This window comes from Camellia sinensis, chromosome 6, assembly GCF_055761805.1.
Source record: "Camellia sinensis isolate YWXY chromosome 6, ASM5576180v1, whole genome shotgun sequence".
In the NCBI taxonomy this organism is placed as follows: Eukaryota; Viridiplantae; Streptophyta; class Magnoliopsida; order Ericales; family Theaceae; genus Camellia; species Camellia sinensis.
Genome location: NC_138966.1, coordinates 92,619,909 through 92,642,284, shown reverse-complemented (window position 1 = coordinate 92,642,284; position 22,376 = coordinate 92,619,909).

Below are 22,376 nucleotides of genomic sequence, written 5' to 3'. Positions count from 1 at the left end.
AGAGAAATCTTGCAAGATTTTGAGAAAATTGAGATTGAAGTTGTGTTATATGAACAAGCTGGGTTGATAGCTGCCATTTTAGCTGAGCCAGCAATAGTTTATGATGTCAAGCAAAGGCAAAAAGTGGATGAATTCCTCAAGAAAATAATTGATGAGTTTGAAGTGTTAAGATTGAAAATCGATTATATGTCCCAAACATTCCTGAACTAAAGAAGAGAATCCTAGATGAAGCTCACAAGTTGATGTTTGCTATGCATCAGGGTAATAACAAAATGTATCGGGACTTGAAGCAAAGCTATTGGTGGCCCAAAATGAAAAAAGAGATCACAGAGTATGTATCCAAGTGCCTTCAATGTCAGCAAGTTAAAGCTGAACATTAGAAACCAGGCGGTCTACTTCAACCTCTTCCTATTCCGAAATGGAAGTAAGAGCATGTGACCATGGACTTCGTTGTTGGCTACCTCGGACTCCTAGACGTATGGACTCTATTTGGGTTATAGTTGATAGACTGACTAAATTTGTGTATTTTCTACCTGTGAAGACTACTTTTGATGCTTATAGATTAGCCACTATATATCTTGATGAGATTGTTCGTTTACATAGAGTTCCAGTATCTATTGTATCGGATAGAGATCTGAAATTTGTGTCTAGATTTTGAAGAAGCTTGCAAAGGGCTATGGAAACAAAACTGAGGTTCAGTACCGCGTTAAATCCACAGACAGATGGGCAATCAGAACGAACCATACAGACTTTAGAAGACATGCTCAGAATGTGTGCTTTAGATTTTCAAAGGAATTGGGAGGATTATTTGCCACTAGTTGAATTTGCATACAATAACAATTTCCACTCTAATATCGGTATAGCACCATACAAAGCTTTGTAAGGCAGAAAGTGTAAATCACCAATTTGTTGTATAGAAGTTGGAGATAGAGCTTTACTTGGACCTGAAATTGTACAAGACACTTCTGAGAAAATTAAAATCATCCAACAAAGGCTCAAGACAGCACGGAGTCGGCAAAATAATTATGTGGATGTTTGAAGAAGACCTCTTGAGTATGAGGTTGGCGATCATGTGTTTATTCGTGTGATCCTGATGAAGGGCTAGTTGAGATTTGGTAAGAAGGGTAAATTGTCATCTCGTTACATTGGGCCATTCCAAATTCTAGAAAGGCTTGGTCCAATTGCTTATAGAGTTGCCTTGACACCGGGATTTGAGAAATACACAATGTGTTCCATGTATCGATGTTGAGGGGCTACCTTCGAGATTCATTTCATATGATAGACTACCACCAGATAACACTTGATGAAAATATGGAATACGAGAAATGGCTAGAACGGATCATTGACCAACAAGTGAAACAATTGAGAATTAAGTCCATCCCAATGGTGAAGGTATAATGGAAAGAATACTATGGGAAGGACACTACATAGGAAAAGGAGGATGAGATGTGGCTACGTTATCCATATTTGTTTCCGGAAGGAGATAAAATAAGTTTGGAGGACCGAACTTCCTAATCAGAGGAAGATTGTAATAACCCTATTCTGTTTTATGTTAATTAATCTTAATTATGATTGTGATTATATGCTTAATATGATTTTGAGTGATAATTATGTGATTAATTATGTTTTTGAATATATATCTGTTCACTGTAAGAAAATTGAAAATATGAAAATTGAAAATTTAAGGCTGTGGAGGCGACAAAAATTGAAATTGTCTGTATCATTGTGGTTAGCATGATTTTTAGAGCCTATGGTGAAATTTGATCAAAAATTTATTCATATCGAAATAATTAGATTAATTAAGTGAGGTTCATTAACTTTAATTGAGATTGATTAATTTAATCTAATCACCTAGTATATATATGGGCTAATTACTTAAGCTCGTATTTTTGAGCTCAAAAGCTGGAAACACACTCTAGAGAGAAAGAGAGAGAGAGAGAGTGAGCCGAATTTAGAGGGAGAGAGAGAGAGAGAGGGCTCATCCTTGAAGATTTTGCAAAAGGAATTCAAGAACTAGGTGGATTAGTTCAAGACTTAGCCATATTTGGAAGGATTGGAGCTTCTAGGTGAGTAACCAACCCTTAATTCATGAGTTTGGGCTTGTAATTATATGAATTCAAAGAGAATTGGTAATTAAGAATAAGATTTGAATGGTGTATGATGAAATTGAAGTCAATAAATCCATGTATGTATAGAATTGCTATGATTTTTATAATCTAGCATGAGGCATGTTAAATATGAATAATTGGGTACCAAATCATACATGCATGCATAATTTTGTTGAGCTTCATGACTTTGAGCATCATTTGTACCATTTGAGGTGGGATTAGAGTCCATACTTTACATGCATACATGATTCATGAAGATATGAGACTTAATTACATGAGCTTTGGAATTAACAAGAAGAATTTGGAATGATTTGGAACATGGACCATAATTTTAGCCAATTGATTTCAAATTACCTATGTTCACATGTTAGACAATGTTTTTCCATGTTTTGGTACCAATTCGCAAGCTTTGGACCTTTAGGAGTGTGTTTTGAACTTCAAACAAAATTTTGAAAATTCCAGAATTTGACCTGTCCACTCAAACGAAGAAAGTCTCGCTTGAACATGAAAATTTAGCTCCCAGAAGTTTTGTAGAGATTTGCACAGTAACTCATGTGACAGATCTTGCACTCGAGCAAACTGTGTTTTGCAAGACTCCTTGCTTGAGCGGAAAGAGTCTCGCTCGAGCGTAAAATTCATGCAACTAGTACTTTTGCAGAGTTTTACAGTCTGCTCGAGTGACCAAAGTTGTGCTCAGTGGAGTGCCCTATTTATGAAATTGTGAAAAGTTATTTCATATTCCGTTTTCCGTTCTCTTTCATTTCTAAGCACTCTTAGCCATACATTGGGCATTGTAAATGAATTAAAAGAATAAGAATGAGGCCTAAGAGAAATAAACAATTTAAGAATGAATTGAATTGCTTGTGACCCAATGTGTTATGAAATGTGTAGGGTCAAGCACGAGGGAAAATCCATCGATGGAACACTGTGAGTAATATCTTAGTAAAGATACCTTTAAGTACGTTATTTTCCCAATGCTACTTTTGCACAAGTTTCATGGATTGCTGATTTGAATTGTGAATGAGTATTCGATATGCCTAATGTTTGTATAAGGCTTTGCGAAGAACATGATTTGGGCCTAAGGCTGTTTGATATGAATTGGGCCTGAGGCCGTTTGATACGTTTAATATGTGAGAATTGGGCCTGAGGCCGTTTGATACATTAAAAAGTTTTGATGGGCCAAAGTCCGTTTTGAACAAAAAGGTGATCATGATCATGAATATGAAATGCAGATAAGTATGAGTATAGGAAATAATGGGCCCGAGCTGTTTGACACGTACAACAAAATCATAAAATGGGCCTAAAGCCGTTTGTATATGAAATTCACGGGTTCGATGTACTCAATATGACTTAATGTGAATCTTATTCATCTAACCCCTTTACTCCGGTATTATTCACTGGGCTTTCGCTTACTCTTATTTATATGTATGTAGGTGAGCAAAGAGATGTCCAACCCCAGCTTCAATGAAAAAATGTGAGAGAATTCCAAATTTTTGTGAAGTTAGCCCAAACGTCTCAATCGTTCTTTTGTTTGACCTCTTTTGCTACGTTGGTGGTTCTATTGAATTGCCTATATGTATAAACTTTCTGTTTGGCTGGCCACGTGTTGTATGATCTAGGTTATACAAAATTTTTATTTTGGTTCATAGTGTGAGTTATTATGACATATATGGAAATGTTTTTGACATGCCATTTAGGCATAACTCATTGGACAAAAATTTTAAGTCTACTTATGTTTTGGCCCTTTTATTTCTTTCGAGATATCCTTAATCTTGTTTGAGACTGTAGGTAATCTCATGATTACTGGCCAATTATGACTTTAATCTATAGGGGTGGGTTTAGGTCATGACAATACGTCACAAAATGTAGCTACATGTAGCAACGTCTATTCCCACACTCTTCGATCTCTTTGTCTCTGCAAAGATTTTCTCCAAACTACAATTTGAAATAAAACCATGTAACTCAATGAACTCAATAGGTGTGTAGTTGTGTTGGACTACAATCAAACTCCATTGAAATGTGGCTTTAATGTTTGAATGTTGCAACTTTAACATGTTGTGTATTTTGGCCCAAGATGTCTTAAAACTTCCTTGACTTGATCTAAATTGCCTCTTCAATTTAGTATTAGAACTCTCAGCCCTAAAAGCATGTGCATTTTTGGTATATAATATAAAAATCAAAAGATTATAGCAATTTATAAATGTAATGAGCAAAATTTACCTATTTGTAGTGCTATTCCCAAAGTGCATAGTAGATTTTGTCGAAGCTGCAACAAACTCAAACGCAGATGGCTCGCATTTAGTAGATGTATCAATTTTTAATTGATCACGGCAGCGACCTTGACCCCTACCTCGCGTGTTAGTTTTTTTTTAGTAGTACGCAATATGCCTAAAGTCCATGTATAGTTATCGTCTCGCTCATGACCAAGATAAGCAAAAGAAATTGAAAATGTTAAGCCCGTTGATGTTACCCCGATAATCTCTAAAAGGGGGAGTCGATACCTATTGTTCTTGTATGTGCAATCCATAATCAATGCATATGGAAATGCACATAACAAGTCCAAACTAAGCAGGTGTACCCAGAATAAGTCAGTCACTATCTTTCTATCATCACATTGATGCCACTCAATATAATTATGAAGCAAAAATTGCCCCAATAGTTGTTGCATCTGTGATTTTCTAGCTCTTTGTACTACTCGGTGTCGATGACGTACATTGTAGATTATCTTCATTATTGTCGCATTAAAGGTATCCCTTTGTTTCAATGCATTAAAGGTATCCCTTCGTTTCAACGTAATCAATATCTCTTTTGGTCGCACCATACTCTTTGACATGTCAACTAATAAGGATGTTTTCTCCTGAGATAATCTATCGGCAAATAAGTGCCTGATGTAGGCCGAAAGGTACCACATTGAGGTTGCTTAAGTTACATTTATAGCCTTTGAATTTTGTTTATTTGGTGGAGATGATGTGTTTTGTGTACTTGTATAGATTTGGTAGGCAACATGCAAATTTAAGCAAAAAGTGGTGCAAAAATAGATTCTCTGTGCGAGTAATGAAAATTCCCAACCTTCCACCTCACTATACGTGCGGCCAGGCTCCACCGCATGTGCGGCCCACCACCGATCGAGCAAAAATTAGGGCTGCTCAAGCGGCCCACCAAGGGTTGCGTGCACAAAAAATTCAGTTTGTTTTGCTGGGTATAAAAGAAAGAAAAGAGGTTGCTCTTAGGGTTTGAAAATATTTCAGAGAAAATGAGGGGCTAGGGTTTGGAAAGGGATTTCTCAAGCTTCAAGGGCAATTTTCATGTAGGCTTCTTCTTCTTTTACTTCTTTTCACGCCTCTATGAGTGGCTAGGCTCCTCTTTCTAGGATTTTGATGAAACCCTAGCCAAGTAAATAGGTTTTCTTTTATGTAATAGTTGAACAATTGTATGGTTCTTAAGAAGTTTTCCAATATAATTTTCCATTATTTCTTCAAGTATTCTTCTTTCTGTGATTGTTGAATGCTTCCTATGGAATGGTTTTTTGTGCTTTCATGTTCAAGGTATGAGACGAGCCATACTATGAGGGACGAGTTGTGTTGCTACCCTAGTTTAGAGCGAACGACTCATACTACTTAAGATGGTTCATGCCTATACATTGAGTATGTTAATTTTGATCAATACTTTGAACTTGTAGTTGCGAAATATTACTTAGTTTGAACCGTCACATAATTAATTTTCAAATTGAACCCTTATTTATGTAACTAGTGGTAAAATCATTACCCTAGGTTTTTCCCAAAATCAATAACTTCATCTTTAATTATAATTGCTAGTTTATTCACTTTATTTAAGTTAATTATCATTAGGTTATGAACAACCATCTCTTTCATCAAAATTAATTTAGGAATTTAATAATTAAATTAGTTTAATTTCCCCTTTGTCCCTATGGTCGATAACTGGACTTACTACTATTCTAAAGAAGTTGGTATAGTTTAGTGTTTATTTTTCGTGTGTGAAATGACTTGTCAAATTTTGGCGTAATTGCCGGGGACTTTTGGCGAAATTAATTAATTTAAAGTTACATTCTTATTTTGATATTTAGTTTAGGATTTTATGTTTTTGTGTTGCGATGTGTATAGAGTTTTTGCAAGTAGAGCTATCAATGAAGTGCGAGCGGAGCACAACCAAGCTTTAAAAACAAACTGTAGCACTAAGGTGCTAAAAAAAATTGAATCAACTACTAGCAAGCAAAGCACCAAAGCGCTAAAAATAGAGAGCTAAAGTGGAGATTGGAGACAACGGTCTACATGTCAAGCACCCGCAAGACGAGTTAAGCATTTTCGTTAAACCGCTGTGAGTATTTTTCCCTTTGGTATTTTGCTTTCATAACTTAGTGCACAAGAGTCGGAACTTAGTGTATGTGTGTGAGTGTATGCACGGGCACCCTTCTTGTCGCCTTGAATTGTGGAGTTTGCACCTTGAACTAGAAAGGACTCTTAAGAACCTTAGAGCCTCTTCCTATGTTCCTAGGCTTGAATGTCCATATCCATACTTCAAGCCATTAGAGATGGTGAACCCAAATTTCTCGAATGGGCCCAACTGGACCCTTAAGGATTACTTCACACGCACTGCATATACATCACCGTCATGCATTCAGTTACCTAACACCACTGCTGCTTATTATGAGATTAAGTCCTGCGCCATCCAAATGCTCCCATCATTCCATGGACTAGCTCATGATGACCCTTACAAACATTTGCATGAATTTCTGGAAATTTGCTCTATACTGAAGATCCAAAATTTCACCAATGAGGCCTTAATGTTGAGACTGTTCTTATTTTCACTAAAAGACAAATACAAACACTGGCTGAACTCATTTCCTACTAATTCTGTCACAACATAGGACCAATTACAGCAAAAGTTTTTGGAAAAGTACTTTCCTATTAGTAAGACCAACCAACTCTAGTGAGCCATCACCAATTTTGCTCAAATTGATGGCGAGCAATTTCATGAAACATGGAAAAGACTTTGTGACCTTCTATAATAGTGCCCCCACCACCAAGTGCCTAATTGGCAACTTGTTCAGACCTTTTACTATGGCTTAATTGAGCCTCACCAACGAATGGTGGATTCTTCTTGTGGTGGGACATTCATGTCAAAGAATTTGAGAACCTAAGTGATAATTCCCTTCACCATGCCTCCGTAGCCCGACAAGTCTGAAAACCTATAGTTGAAGCCCCAAAAAGAGGGGCATTTATGAGGCAGGGCACAATGTAGAGTTAGCCCAACAAGTAGAGGCATTGTCCTTTAAAATGGACCAATTATTAGTTTCAGGACATGCCCTTACACTGCAAGTTCAGCCTTAATTTCACGAGGCATATGTTATTTGTACAAGCCCTGCTCATGACTTGAGTGAGTGCCCTTCGGCATCACAATTTTTGGAGTTAGTCTAAGAGCATGTGAATGTGGCTCAAGATTTTTCCAACCCGGGTAATGATCCATATTCCAACACATATAATCCGAGATAGAGGAACCCTAACTTTTCATAGAGACCTCCTTCACAAGGCACTTCTTATAATCCTCCACCACCAAGGCAGAATTTTAATAATTTTGCCAACCAATCTTCTTACCACTTACCACAACCTTACCGATAACCATAACCCCTGCCTGTTCCTCAAGGCAATTGTAGACACCCCATTTTTGATCGCCCTTATGACTTGGGTACAATCGAGTGATCACCCGATGATGAATTTCTATATGCTTGTCAAATGCTCGAATTCTTCAGTAGGAAGCCTCAGCTTTGAGCCTCAGAAACATGCCAACTTTGCACCATTTTTTTAGACCAAAACAACAGCTTTTCAAGCCTAACTATCTAAGACCTGCAGGCCCACTAGTGGCCGGCCGGCCCCTATTAGTGGCCTGCTGGCCACTTATGCAAAACCAAATATTTTTTGGCTAATTGTCTCCATAGATGCATGCACCATGCCAGCTGTATTTGTTTGGATATTTCTGAGAGTCTTTCATATATTTCTATATATAGATGACTCTCTCTTATGATTTAGGGTTAGAAAAATTTTGTGGAGTAAAAAGTTTGAAAAATATTTCTCTCTCTCTCTCTCTCTCTCTTGCAACTTACATACTTTTGACATAAACTCTTTAAACCGAACTTGGAGGGTTCTTTGTTGAGGTGTTTAAGCTTGCATTTTAGCTCTTGAGGGTATGAATTGGTGGTTTATAATTCAAAAAGGATACTCCTCTTCAGGAGGTATAATTCCTAGCCCTTATTTATCTACTATATTTATTGTTGTTTTTGGGCTATTTTTCACCTGTATTTTTTGGGCTGAAACTTGTGGTTTAAAACCATTAAAGGTAGATGGGTGGACCACCCTTCTTTGAAGTTTGCTTCCTAGGCTTTTGCCCTTGTGTTTCCCTTCCTTTCATCAACTTTTTTTGAACTTTTTACCACTGAATTTTAGAGTTTTTCAGAAGCTAAAAATCATGTTTTGATGTCCTAACAAAGGAGGGGTTAGCCACCCCTCCCTTGGCTTGTTTACTAGCTTAAATTCTTAATTATTGTAGCTTACTCATTTAGCTCTTTTGACTTCAATTTCAGCATTGTTTTAGCCTATGTTAGGACTGTTTTAAGTTGTTCATGTCATTCATGCTTTGTTTGATAGGCTTGCAGTGTAATGGTCCTCAAAGGTTTGGTGTTTTAGGCCTTAGACACCAACCTATTTGAGTTGATAGCATTTATTTAGTACTTTCCATACTTGTGATCATCTTTAATCACCTTTGCATTTCTCTCATTTCTTTGCTTTTCATTGCCTTGAGAATTGTTTCAACCGATTGGTTGTTTGAGCTTGAGATAGAGACCATTGTACTTAATGGTTTAATCTCTTTGGAGGTTCATTACCAACGGTATGACATCTCTTTCATGTCCAAAACAACCCTTTGTTTGATACTTCTCTCCATTAGTGGACTCAATCTTCATTATTGGACTTAATTAACTAATGAATGGAAAGGTAATTAAAATGGAGTAATAAAATTGGGGCTAAAATGAAATAAGATAATAATATGGTTGGGGGTTCAACCGGATGTTAGTTGAACCCATTGAGTCTTAGGCCATTTCATACTTATTAGTGATGATAATGGTTTGAGAGTCAAATGTCAATCGTTGCCCTCGATCCATCTCATGATAGGGAGGAGGTTTTGTTGGTCATTTGGTTTCCCTCATTGAGCTTTTGTCCAATCGAGCCATACATCAGCATGCAACAACTTTGCAATTATTGATGATTTATGAATCGATTCTACCCCTCCTTTGAGTAATTTCATGATAGGGAGAGGTAGAGAGGATGAATATCCCCTGGAAACACCCCGTTTTTGCTCTGTTCTTTTTTTGTTGTAGCAGGGCCTTATTTACAGTTGTGGCCGGCCAGCCACTTTTGTGTCAACAGGTAGTGTTGTTTTCTTGCAAGGAAAAGCAAAAGCAGAGGCAAAACATGAGCTTTTTCTATAGGTGGAACAGTCCTGGCAGCAAAACAAAAGTGTTTTCAAGAGGATGTTCGTGTTGGCATGCACGGTTCACTACCTCGCTCGAGTTCAATTAGTTGTTAATTTGTTAATTAAATTAGTTGATCCTACATGTAATAATTAGTGAATTCCCATTTGTGACTAATTAGTTAGTGTAATTTATTAGTTAATTTCAATTTGTAATAACTAGCTAGCGTAGTTAATTAATTTCATTTGGTTTGTAATAGCTAGTTAATTAGCTTAGCTAGGCTATTTATTCGGATCTTCTTGTGCGAGGGCCAATGTGTAATAACATGTATGTCTTCTAACCCCATGTCTTTCTCCCTTTTATTTACTTTCTTATGATGGATAGCATAGAACATCATGTTTATTTTAGCATTTTCCATGATTTGCATCCATTCGTCTTGCATGCATAAGGTTCGGTTCATCATTTTAAATGGCATTGTCATTTATTACTTCCTTGAATACGTACACCACCGCATGCTATCAAAGTGATTCACATGACATTTTAGACAACTGAACTTCTTAGTTGCATTTTTGCATATTTTGCATTATTCATTTTGCATCATTAGGATCAAGCATTTTTCCTAACTATTTTTTCTCTTTTTGGCTTGCCTTGCAGTGCTAGGTGAGCACTTATTGCTTTAGCATATTGCATGTGTGTGATTGTTGCCATGTCAAGCATGATTACCATGAGGCTAAGTGCTTAAATAATATAACTCTTGAATGCCTGTGGATGAAGGCTAATTTTTTGAATTGAGATAATTTGATGAATGTACATATGAGATCACTTTTTCAAGTGGTACATATTCAAACACCTTTCAAAAACAAACATGAAATCAAAGCGTTTCAAATTTTGTAAATTTAGTCTATACTTGTGTGCAACACATGTTTAAGGGGGATAGACAAGACTCCATGACTTCAACGAAACGTAGGACGCAGTGGCATGATCAACTTGTGGGTAGGATAGCAAGTTTGATTTTAAATAAGGAGGGCCAAGAAGAATTAGAACTTCCGTGCGTAGCATGTGAATATGCAGATGTATTTCCTACGGAATTACTGGGATTGCCACCAACCCGGGAGGTAGACTTTAGTATTGAGCTACAATCTGGAACTACCCCAATATCCGTGGCCCCATATCGCATGGCACTAGTAGAACTACGAGAATTAGAGACACAACTACAGGAGTTGCTCGAGAAAGGATTCATTAGGCCAAGTACTTCACCATAAGGAGCAACCGTGCTGTTTGCTAAAAAGAATGATGGGTCGTTAAGGCTATACATCGATTACCGTCACTCAATTGAGTCACGATCAAGAACCGATACCCACTCCCAAGGATTGATGATCTTTTTGATCAACTCAGAGGCTCAAGGTGCTATTCAAAGATCGATCTCAGGTCAAGTTACCATCAACTACGAGTCAAGGAGGAGGATATACCAAAAACTACCTTTCGAACCAGATATGGTCACTATGAGTTTGTAGTAATGCCCTTCGGACTAACCAATGCACTGGCAGTATTCATGAGGCTAATGAACAAGATTTTCACACCATATCTTGACCAGTTTGTAGTAGTGTTCATTGATGACATCTTGGTATATTCAAGGTCTAAAGAAGAGCATGAGCAACATTTAAAGATTGTCCTTCAAGTTCTTAGGGACAATCGGTTATATGCCAAGGCAAGCAAATGTGAGTTTTGGTTGAATGAAGTGAAATTCTTAGGGCATGTAGTGTCTGAGATTGGGATTGCGGTGGACCCAACCAAGGTGGAAGCAGTCTTAGATTGGAGACAACCGAAAACCGTGTCAAAAATCCACAGTTTCTTAAGATTAACTGGTTACTACCGAAGGTTCATCCAAGATTTCTCCAAACTAGCTAGACCAATGACTCGTTTGACGCAAAAATGGGTAAAGTATGAGTTGGATGAAGCTTGCGAAAAATCCTTCCAAGAGCTAAAGAAGAGATTAACTAGTGCGCCAATTTTGACCATCCCAGAACGAGAAGTGGGGTACACTGTGTATTGCGATGCATCTAAGGAAGGGTTAGGGTGCGTGCCCATGCAAAATGGAAAGGTAGTCACGTATGGATCTAGGCAATTGAAACCACATGAGCGTAATTACCCAACACATGACTTGGAATTAGCGGCCGTAGTTTTTTCCCTAAAGCAATGGCGACATTACTTGCATGGGGAACAATTTGAGATTTTCACAGATCACAAGAGTTTGAAAGTATCTATTTACACAGAAGGACCTTAACTTGAGACAGAGACGATGGATGGAGTATCTTGAGGATTTCCAGTTCACCCTCTCATATCATCCCGGTAAAGCGAATGTAGTAGCAGACGCTCTAAGTCGCAAGAGCAGAGGGATGATGGCTAAAATTTCCGTCAAAGAATGGGATATGGTTAAGACACTCAATGAATTTAGAATCCAAGTAGAATCTCAAGATACAAAGGTATACCTTGGTGCACAGAAGGTGATGCCTAAGTTGATAAGTGAGATCATGGAGGCCCATAAGCACGATCAAGAAATAACCTATATCAAAAGACGTCTGGAATCAGGAGAACCAATGCTCGATTGGGTAATTCACCCCAATGGGAGTTTAAGATATCAAGGTAGATTGTTTGTACCAAGTAACGAGTTGCTTAGAGAAAAGGTACTTAAGGAATGTCATCACTTTGTATTTGCGGTACATCCAAGAGGGACTAAAATGTACCAAGATTTGAAGAGGCAGCATTGGTGGAGCGGAATGAAGAAGGATGTGGCTAAATTTGTAGCAAAATGTCTAACATGCCAACAAGTGAAGGCGGAACATCAGAAACCAGGAGAACAATTGCAACCCCTACCAATAGCCGAATGGATGTGGGAATGCGTGACAATGGACTTTGTAACAGGGCTGCCTAAGATAGCCAGAGGATGCGATGCTATATGGGTAATAGTGGATCGCCTCACTAAGTCAGCACATTTCTTACCCTATAAGATAACCGACACTTTAGAGTCTATGTGCAGGCTCTATATTGGGGAAATCATTCGACTACATGGAATTTCGGTATCTATTGTGTTAGATTGTGATCCACGATTCACCTCCCGATTTTGGGGAAGTCTACAAGAAGCTTTGGGTACTGAGTTATGTTTTAGCACCGTTTTTCACCCACAAACGGATGGACAATCTGAACGCACCATCCAGACACTCGAAGATATGCTAAGAGCTTGTGCAATGGATTTTCAAGAAAGTTGGGAACGACACCTACCTTTAATTGAATTCGCCTATAACAACAGTTTTCAAGCTAGCATTGGTATGGCGCCTTTTGAAGCATTATATGGGCGACCTTGTAGATCGCCAATTTGTTGGACGGAAATAGGTGAAGTGAGTCTAATAGGACCCGAACTTGTCATAGAGACCACTGAGAAGGTTAAATTGATCCGACAACGGTTAAAGACTGCTCAAGACCGTCAAAAGAATTATACAGATAGGAGGAAAAGGCCATTGATGTTTGAAGTAAGCGACCACGTGTTCCTAAAGGTGCAACCTAGGCATGGAATCGTACATTTTGGAAGAAGGGGGAAGCTATCACCACAATATATCAAACCTTTTGAAATATTGGAGAAGGTGGGCGAAGTGGCATATCGACTAGCACTACCCCTATAGTTAGCCGGGATACACAACGTCTTTCATGTATCTATGTTGCGGAAGTACATTGCCGATCCATCACATGTCATCAACTGGAAAGAAATCAGTCTCTACGAGGATGTTACCTTTGAAGAAGGACCTGTAGTAATACAAGATAGTCGAGAGAAGAATCTTAGGGGCAAGACGGTTCATCTAGTAAAGGTGTTTTGGCGACATCATGGAATTGAAGAACCAACCTGGGAACGTGAAAACGTGATGCGGACAAACTATCCCTAACTTTTTGAGTGTAACGAGTGATTGTAATTTCGAGGATGAAATTAGTTTAAGGGGGATAGGTTGCGAGGCCCTAACTTTTTGTAATGTCCCCAAACGCTTATAGTTGAAGAATTTCAATAAGAAATCTTGTTTCTCCATTTCTTGCAAATTAAACCCTGGAAATCAGGGGCAATTGTGTGAGCTAATCAGCAAACCCTAATCAACTCTAAAAACTTAAGAAATATTTTAAAACCCTGAATTAATAATTTAGAAACCCTAGAATGAAAAATTATAAGAGAAAAACCCTAATTTTCGGTAATCGCAGTTTTAGCCTGGTATCTCGCCTTTTGTTGTGAATCGGCATCACGTGGCCCGAATTATTTTTTCTATCATTATTTTATTAATTATATAACTTAAACATATGTTTTATTTCAAATTTTTTGATTGTACCCTTTTCTTTCTTAATTATTACATTTTGGCCCCAAAACCTTAATATTTTATTCAATAAAGGTACAATCAATATTTTATTAATTTATACAAAATATCCTTCTCTATTTTATTAGCAAAAAAATCAAATTTTCACATGGATAAATAGGGTAGCTAGCTATAGGTGGTGAAAAGGACCTAGAAGTGCATTTTTTATTCATAGCAAATCTTGTACATAAATGCAACAAATCTTTGACCATCAAGGAGGAATGTGGGGCATTTATTGCTATATCTTTTTTGTCTCCCAATTAACTAGTAAATAGGATTACCTTCTCTTAATCAAAATTAATTAACACAAATCTTAATTGGATCCAATTACAAACCAACCAAAATTGAATAGTTTCTATTGAAAACCAACCAAACCAAACCAAACCAACCCTTCTCTCTCCTCCGTGGCCTATAAATACAAGCTTTTCTAGCTATTGTATTTCACTCCATACACACACAACACACAGCTGAGAGAGGAGGAAAGGGAGAGCAAGTGAACTTGAGAGAAAAAGAGAAGAAAAAAGAGCAACAAGTAGGAAAAAGATCTAGCAAACCAAAGTAAATCTCATACACCTCTCTTCTCAATGAATCATCATGTTTTTCCCCTTCATAATACATGCTAAAAATATATTTCACATGATATTAAAAGTTACTACATTATTAGATGATGTATGGTTTGAAAATGAAATGTCCCTCTTCTTCCTTGCAATTTCCAGCAAGCTTTTGTCAAGGTTTTTGATTTTATTTCCATAGCAAACCTTCACCAACTCAAAATATGTTTTAAAGGGGTATTAATTGACATATATAGAGTATGTGAAAATTTTTTCTAAGACCCTGGATGTGTTTTTATGACCCCTTTTATTTTTCTAAATACTTGCTGCAAAGAACCTGTTAAAATAGAGCAATTTGGAAAATTCTAGAAAATTATATAAAAATGGTATCACGTTCATTTTTACATAAAAATCTTCCTCTGAAGGTTAGCTTTCAAACAAAATTTATTTCAATGAAAATGAATGAGTATTTTAAGAGAAACACCAAATTTTGTAACAGTTGTCAAATCTGGATAGAGTCTGTGTATTTCTTAAATATCTAAAAATAAAAAAGGGCCACCCTACTTCCGTAAAATGGTTATAAAACTAGACTTGATTCTCTACAAATTCTCTAAAATCCACATTTTTGAAACCCTTACAAAATATTTTTTCTATATTTATTTTTGAACTAGCGCAGTGTTGGAAATCTGAACAATGCAGTTCTTGTTGTAGTTAATGCTTTTGTGCTATCATGACATATTGTTATAATATATGTTATACTTTCATGCTTGAGTTTCACCTTGAATGGCCTTATTTTGTTCTTACTTGTTCTAACCACTAACGTGTAATACACTTAATGTGAAAAGGGAAAAACTAAATGGGTTGGTAAAGAGGTTTAACGACCACACTAGTCATACATCATAAGTGATGAGAATGTTAAGTTGATATTAGTAGTGGATTAAAATGAGCAAGTCTTGTGCAACTGGTTGTTCGGAACCCTTGAATGGAGCGGTTGTATTCGGACCCTTGGTAGTTCAGTGTAAGGAGGGATTTGACTAGGCCCATAACTACCGTCTCTTTTAAGGTCCTCAATTGGCGCTGTGCGGTATATAACCGTTGATAGGCATCTGAGGTAAGTTTTGCAACAAAGCATCAAAAGAGGGGGCACACAGAATAATCCGTGTCCAATTCTTGGAGTTGGGGGGACGAAATCTCTTTGGGGGATTTCTAGACTACTAACAACTAACTATATAATCTGTGCTATGAACTTAAATGCCATGATCCTTTCCTTTGTCTTTTTTGTAAATGTTGTTGTGTTTTGGACTGGAAAAAAGGGATGGGGTGTGTGTGCGTTTACTAGGCATTCAAAGCTCACAGCGTATCATGTTAGGTGCTGAAGAGGAGCTTATAGCAGGAGAGGACGAGCCGGAAACCTTTGAAGACATTTGGCTATCTTAGAAAAGTTAGAAATTTTCATTTTGATGTTTTGTAAGGCTCATATGAAAATTTAAATTTTCTTTTGGGATGTAATGTAATGAAACGAGGTTTTGTAATTAAGGATATTTGTAATTATTCTGTTATTATGTACTTATATTCTAACACCAATATAACCCCTGACGTCGCTTTCGAGACCTTGTGTCAATGCCTCTTAAGATCTGTCAAAAAGGTAGTGCGCTACCTAAGAAAGCTGGACTTAGAAGGGAGGCTAATTTGACTCTTCCGACGATTTGGGATCTTACTTGGTTATTGACCATAGGACTTATTAGTGACTTTCCCTTGACTACAACCAATAGTGTAGATTTGAGGCGTCAAAAAAAAAAAAAAAAAAAAAAAACGGTAGTTGAAAGTAAGAGAAAGTAAGTAAAAAGAGTAGAGAAAAAGATATGGAACGAAGCCTAAGGAGGGGTGGCTAACCCCTTCACTTTTTGCAATTTTAAATCACATATTTCAGCCCCCAAAACAGTCTAAAAATAGTTTCAAAACAGCCAAAAAACAATGGCTAAAAGTGTGTTTAAAGAGCACAAAAAGATAGACAAAAACAAGAGATATAGAGCTAGTAAGCAAAATCAAGGAGATATGGTTAACCCCTCCAATTTTGAGACCTTTAAACCATGTTTTTCAACCTTTTTAAACTCTATTTTGAGTGATTCATGCTTGTATACGATATTTGATGAGTTCTAATATAATAATTCTAGATTTTTGGTTGTGTTTGGTTGTATTATTTTGTGCATGTATGGCTTTATCACCCCGCTGAGCATCCAAACGGCCTCCAAATGCCAACATAGCAGCTAGGGATGTGCCCACCACCATTTGGGCCAACAAACATATTGCCTCTGACACACCCTGGGCGTCTGCAATGTCACTGAACCAACATCCTCACATTATGCGAGTATTTTATCAGAACATGTATATCAATGACGAAGCCTCGGGAGCCCTTCTTTCCAATGTTGATAGGGTGGAGTTAGCGGTCACACCAGCTTCCATTGCTGAGATTCTAAACTGCTACATGGACACTATCAATGCAAAGCAGTTCCCGATGTTCACTCAGGAACTCACTGTCCCGGCTTGAGTGACTGAATTCTATAAGACGCGATAGGATGATGACAACCGCACCAGCATCTGTCGGGCTAACTTACCACGCCGCCTTCTTTTCCTTGATGTGGTTCTCAAAAAGAATGCCATGCCTTTAGGCCACAAAGAAGAGTGACAAGGAGACTTCCTCAGCGCGTTGCATTGATTTGATTTCGGGTTTTGGGTCGACATCCCTTCATTGATCTTCAACCAAATGGCCTATATATTGAACGAAGTCAAATTGCGCAACATTTGAGGCGGTTCTACATGGGCCCTCCCCTTCGCCAACCTTATTACATCACTTATCAAAGGCCAAGGGACTTACCCACTTGACCCCAATGAGGTTCAGTTTTAGCCGTCAACGCTCTATGCTAAAACCTAATGGCTCCAAACCACAGCTCGCATGCCGCCTCCACTAGTCCTCCTTGATACCCCTGTCAATCCTAATGATGTTCCAGCTGAGCCTGCCATCGCGCCAACGCAACTACCATTTTGTATGATGCTCGTGAAATATCAAGCTATTTTGAATAATCAAGTCGCCATTCAGCAATCTACGATTGATCTTCGGACAGACTATCAAGCATATCGGGTTTACTCGCAGACGGCATTGGACCAAGTTAATGCTCATTAGCTTGAGTATTAGTAGTCAGTTGCATCTCTGCAAACTGACTTCTACGTATACCGGCAGTCGAGCCAGCAGTGTTTTGATCAGCTTGGTGCTCGAGTTCATGATGAGGCATTTGAGACTTGGACATTGATGCATGCCTTATTTGAGTAGTACTTCCCACCACCGTCAGATCCAAATCAATGATATATTTATTTTATTTTTCTTTTCCTTTTCTACTGTACAATCCAAAAAAATAAAATAAAAAAAATAATAGTGTGTGTGTGTATGTGTGTGTTTGGTTCGTCCCTATCTCGCTGGATATGCGCCTACGCCTTGTGGTAATATCCTCTCTCTTTAATTTTACTATCTACTTTACAGTCGATTACATTGAGGATAATGTTGTATTCCAGTTGGGAGGTGAGGGTATTTATACTTACAATTCATGTTTGTACTTGCTGCACTTGATTGCACCACTTCACTTGATGTTCACTTTTTGCCAGTATGGTGGTGATATAAGCATATATTAATTAGAAAACATAGTGGACTTGTACGAAAAAAATTTATTGGGTAAATACTCACGTGTGATGTTTGCACCAGGAGAGTTGTTTGTGTTTGTGGTATTAGTACACTTGTCATGAGTATGCCTTGATTCACATGAACACATTTTCATAGCAATGAGCTCTCTATTCCAATCCCTGGTGTATATCATCAATAATCGCTAGTGTTGCAGAAAAGAATAAATGAGTAGCCTTGATTCTCACAAAATAAAATAAAATAAAATAACTTGACTTGTTTGGGTTCGTAGCCTTTTTAACTTGAGTTATTAAGCCCGTAGGGATGTCTCTACACCAAGTGCCCTAAAACCGTCTCGTTTGGGAGTCATTGGCCCAATACTTGCTACATGGGTTATTTAGAAAGCTTAAATGACCTAGACATTGCACAGTTAAGGAAAAATAATGACTTGTTCAGATCCGTAGCCTTTTCAGCTTGAGTTATTAAGCCCATAGGGGTGTCTTCACATCTAGTGCCCTAAAGCTGTCTAGTTTAGTTTTTTTGTATATGTTGGATGTTATTATGAGTTACACTGGGATATTATAGTAGACAGTTAACTAGTTATGGGGACTGCACTTTACACCAAGGGCACTGATGATGTGTTTACTAGCATTCGCAAGTACAGGGGACTTAACTTTTGTAATAACTGAATTGTGGTTCTTGCTCAATAGATTCCTTCATTCCTGTCCATTGTGCACTCAATAACTCATCATGTCTTAATATCACACCATAGTTGGCACATAAGTTAATTGATAATTGGAGTAGTGTGATTACTTATTGTTGTTGGGCAGATATGAATATATTAATATTTATGGGTATCATTTTTGGAAACCTTCACGAGACTATACTCGTCCACTTGGGGTAGCTTTGTGGTTTAAAGGCGTGTTGCATATGCTAAATGCAATCATGATACCTACAAAAGTGGTTTAGAGTTTTTTATTTTTCTTATTTCTATTGTTTTGCTCGAGAACTAGCAAAATGTAAGTTGGGAGATATGATGTAGAAAGAAAGGTACCACGTTGAGGCCGCTTAAGTTATATTTATAGTCTTTGAATTCTATTTATTTGGTGGAGATGATATGTTTTGTGCACTGGTACAAATTTGGCAGGCAACACGCAAATTCAAACAAAAAGTGGCGCAAAAGCAGATTCTCTATGCGAGTAGTGAAAATTCCTAGCCAACCACCTCATTGCACGTGCAGCCAGGCTCCACTGTACGTGCGACCTACCACCGCTCGAGCGAAAATTAGGGCTACTAGAGTGCCCACCTAGGGTTACGTGCATAGAAATTACAGTTTGTTCTGCTAGGAATAAAAGGAAGAAGATGGGCTTGTAGCTCGACTTTTCGTGCTCCTTTCGGAAGACGATAAGCCCTACAGTTCAGACTCCTGTGGTTCTGAATCTAATCTCACAAGTGCAATGTGAAATAGATAAACACCAAAGAGTCCAAATCTGACAAATCTTTTGGAAAATCGATTTTGAATAAAAAATGCCATGCTTTACCAAATACAGAGTCGCCACCTAAATATTTTTGGGAAATTTAGGAAACCCATGACTCATGCCAAAGGCCACTTGAAAAAGTGATCGCATATGAACATTACTCAAATTATTCCAATTGAAGTAATTAGCCTTCATCCACAGGCATTCAAGCAGATATAACATTTAAGCACTTAGCCTCATGGTGAGCATGCTTTGACATGGCAACAATCACACTCGTGCGATTATGCTAAAGCAAATAAAATCTCACCAAGTACTCCAAGGTAAGCCATAAAAAAATAAAAGATTTAGAAAAAAATGCATGATCATACGGATGCAAAATGACTAATGCAACACATTCGATATGCAATTTAAATAGGCTCGGCTACTTAACATGGCATGTGAATCAATTGGATAGCAATGTGAATTAGAATAATGCGCCGAGCTCAATGCATGCAAGACAATGGATGCAAGGCATGAGAGATGCTACACGAAATATGATGCTCTAAACTAACCATCGTAAGCAAGTAAATAAAAGAGAGAAAGACGTGGGGTTGGAAGACATACACATTATGACATTTTGCCCTCGCGTAGAAGGGTGCAAATAAACTAACTATAATAAGCTAATTACTACGAACTAACTAATTATTACAAACCGAATGGAATAAACTAACTACACTAACTAATTATTACAACGCCGAATTTAACTATTCTATGGAACTAACTAATTAATTACACTAATTAATTAATTACAAATTAGAATTAACTAATTAATTACAACATGAATACAATCCAACAGAAATAGTAGCTAAGCTAACTACTCTAACTATTCAGCCCTGGGAAGCGATGAATGTTCATGCATACGTGGATTTCCACCCGAAAAGTCCACTATTCTGCTACCAGAATGCTTCTGTTGCACAGTTATAACATCTTTTCACCTCAACCTCTGCTCTGTTCTGTTCCAAAAAGTTACGGCTTAGTTTGACAAAAGTGGCCGGTCGGCCACAAATGGTAGCCTGCTATCTAGAAATAGTGGCCTGTCGGCCACTAAAGGTTGGTTCCTCCTGTTGCAACAGAAAGCATATAGAACACAAACAGGGTATTCTCAAGGTATGTTTGTACACCTTACCTCTCCTTATCATCAAATAGCTCAAAGGAGTGGCAAGCTCAATTCATAAACCATCAATCAATGCAATTTCATTGCATGATGGCCTATGAACCAAGATGTACAATTTCAATAAATGCACAGATAAAGACTCCCAATACCTCCTCCCTATCATGGATTGATCAAGGGAAGTGGTTGACCTTGGAAACTTGAACCATTTCATCACTAGCAAGTATGAAATGCCTCAAGTTTCCATGTATTCAATTAACGTCTGATTGAACACCAACTAGCTTATTCTCTTGCATCATTTTAGTCCCTATTTTATTGCTTCATTTTAATTACCAACCATTCCTTAATCAATTGAATCCAATAGTGAGCTTTAAGTCCTCTAATGGAAAGAGGTACCAAACCAAGTGTTTGTTTTAGGCATGAGAGAAGTGTCATGCCGTTGGTAATGAACCCCCAAAGGGTTAAGCCATTAAGCACAAGACCTCAATCTCAAGCTTTAACCAATCAACTAGTTTGAAACAACTCTCAAAGAAAATGAAAAATCAAGAAATGAGGGAGGTTGTATAGATGACTAGAGGTGATCACAATTATGGAAAGCGTGAAATCAATGCTATCAACTCAAATAGGTTAGTAGCTAAGGCCTAAACCACCAAACCTATGAGGACCATTACACTACAAGCATACTATACAAAGCATAAATGAAATAAACACTTCAAAACAGTCCTAAATGAAGCTAAAACCGTGCTGGAATTGAAGTGAAAATAGCTAATAAAGAAAGCTAAAATAATTGAGAAATTAAGTTAGTAAACAAGCCAAAGGAGGGGTGGCTAACCCTCCATTTTTGGAACCTCAAAACAACAATTTTAGCCTTTGAAAAACTCTAAAATTCAGTGGTAAAAATCCCCCAAAAAAAAAAATTTTGGGGAAGAGATAGGAAACACAAGGGTAAAAGCTTAGGATACAAGGTTCAAAGAAGGGTGGTTAACCTCCCCTTCCCCCCCAACATTTGGTAGCTTTAAACCTCAAGTTTCAGCCCATAAAAATAGTAGAAAAATAGTTCAAAAATGGCAAGAAAAGATAGTAAAGAAGTGGTGTAAGGATGCTCAAAATTATACCTCTTGAAGCAAGGTTACTCTTTGTTTCAAAACCCACAAGGTCTCACTCTTAAGGGGTGAAATTTTAGCTCAAGAACCTCAACAAGAAGAGCTAAATATTTGGTTTAGGAAGTGTTTGGGTAATGTGTGTGTGTTGCAAGATAGAGATAGGGAGAGAATTTCAAGAATTTGAGCCTTTGGAATTTTTTGTAACCTAAAAACAAGAGGAGAGGTCAAGTATATATATAAAAACAGCCTCACAGGTCGGAAATATATATATAGGAATAGCTGGAGCTTTTAGGGGACAGCTGGAAAAAATATCTGGCTTTACACAAGTGGCCGGTTGGCCAGAAATAGTGGCTGGTCGGCCACTAATAATAGGCAGCCGTCCACAAATAGTGGGTTGCCGGCTACAAAAATCTACTTTTAAGCCCGGCTTTAAACGAGCATATCGCTT